The sequence below is a fragment of the Alosa sapidissima genome, chromosome 23 (assembly GCF_018492685.1).
Source record: "Alosa sapidissima isolate fAloSap1 chromosome 23, fAloSap1.pri, whole genome shotgun sequence".
Lineage (NCBI taxonomy): Eukaryota > Metazoa > Chordata > Actinopteri > Clupeiformes > Clupeidae > Alosa > Alosa sapidissima.
Genome location: NC_055979.1, coordinates 20,839,433 through 20,841,736, shown reverse-complemented (window position 1 = coordinate 20,841,736; position 2,304 = coordinate 20,839,433).

The window sequence follows — 2,304 nt, the reverse complement described above, 5'->3', positions numbered from 1 at the left end:
ACAATTGAGGGAGAGAGTGCCGGTCCTACAGTATGATAGTGACAATAATGATTTTTAAGCTTGTAGCCTACCCGTAGGCTAGCCATTTATTTCATATTGATCGCACATTTATTTTTATATTTTTATTTGTTTTATGTATTGGGGGTTAGGGGGCCTGTGCCCCAGCAAAGCTCTAGGTCTAGAATCGCTCCTGCTCCTAAAGGCCTAAAGCAAAATAAATACAGGACATCTGTGCCATGGTCAATGTAGGTGTGGATCTGGGTGCTCTGCCCATTCTTTTATCCAGGCCGCGATGATCTGAGGGAACCGACGCAGGCCTTCAAAGAGCCAAATGATGCAGAGCTGAGTGTTCAGAGTTACATGCTGTCAGTTGACGCCCATGCACGCGGAAATGGCAACAGCTTTAAGGTCACGGGTCGTATCCAAGATTAGCCAGGTTGAGTTCCAGGTCGTTGGTCAAGGAACGCCTGGTGTAAGACCTCTATAAGACACCTAACAGCTTTGCTGTTTATCAGGTCGGAGAGAGAGAGATTCCTTTGTCTTTTACCAGAACATAGGCTTACCAGGAAATGTGTGAAGAATCAGACAAGCTTGATAAATATAAACACAGTCTGACATTTAATCAATGACACCCATGCTTGATCTTAGTTTATTGAAGTTTCAGGGTAGAGAAAAATCTGTGGTGGTTTGCGGTTGACTTAACAAAGTCAGTAATCTTTCCACTGACATCTGACTGCACAAGACTGAGACAGCAGCTCAAGAACTCTGATGGTTTTCTGTTACTCTAGCAGGGGTGTGTGTTCTTGTATCTCTCACCTGAACAGGCACACCTTATTAGGAAGTTAATCATTTTTCTGTGAGTATCTCTTAACAGTTTCTCCGAGAGAGACACTCCTGTATATGTCACAGTTTGTATTTGTTTATGGTTATTGTTATAATTCTGTCAAATTGTATAGTCTATTAATAATACTGGTATCTTTAGGCTATTAGATTCTACCATAATTTACTCATTAATGTAATGTGTATTGATGTCATTGTTAGTTGCTTTGGACAAAGCCACATAACCATAAACATAAATATTTTAGTTGTAAAGCAATCTGGCTTTTGTATCATCATGCATTTGCCATATCAAGTATGTCTCCCCCCCCCCCCCCCCACAAATGCACAAATAGGCTGACACCAGACATAATTTCACTGCATTTCTTACATCCAGTAACTATATGCATGTGACAATAAACTTCCTTGTATCCTTGTCTATGAGCACTGCTCCTTAGGTTGGGACTTCATGGAGGTTTATCATGAATGATGGCGCTGTCACTGTGTAGCCTACACACATGCACTACACATTTTTGACAGTTGGAGGAATATATCAGCCTGATATTTGACTCACTCAAAGTGAGATATTGATTCTCATAAATGGACAGTCAGCCAAGCTAGTCAAACACAAGATTAAGAGAAAATATCAGCTTCACTGAAATTGAGGACTACCCTCAATGAAGTTCTGAGAATACATAAAGGTTGAATGAATGAATTAATGAATGATTGAATGGGGAAAAAAACAATATTCAGTCAAGAAAGAGAGATGGTCACTCGCTCCACTGGTCATCATCTTTCATAATTATGTTTCAACATATCACTTCACTGTCATGACTGATAAGGGAGGGAATTATTTCAGCAGATTTTACTGTTATTGTTGAAAACAAGGGGTTTATACTCACCATTGAAATTATAGTCAAAGCAGCCACCTGCTGTGTAATCACTGTGCTGGAAGAGTCATCTGACTTTACAGACGATTCGCTTTGATATGGCTGCTGGGAGAACAGAGGCCGTTACCACACTGAAAATGCTACATGAAAACTCAGGTCAAGGATGTGCAGTTTCATCACCATCCATAAGATTATAGAGCTGAACTATAATGCTAATGCCTTGAGCAGTACTTAGCCTTGTAGGAGGATTAGCTTTACAGGAGTTTGAACTACAACCTACACTGTTGGTTTGACTCCTACCTCACAGGGCATTTTGCAGTGGTGTCCCAAGCTTTACTACCTTTCCCCAGGGTGACTTTAAGGCTCGATGGACCACCTCTCTCGGGACAATTATCTGGGTATATGGCTCCTGTGGTCATTACTAAATGAGACATAACAAATTATGTGTTTGATTTGTTTGATTAATTCAGCCCACATTTATATCAAACCTGGCTGTTGTTATAAAACTACTTAAGATCAGAGTTTGCCTGATAATGTGAAAACAATAGTCATCTGTGTCCAGCTGTTAGTGCAGTAAACATAAATAATTCAACAGTAG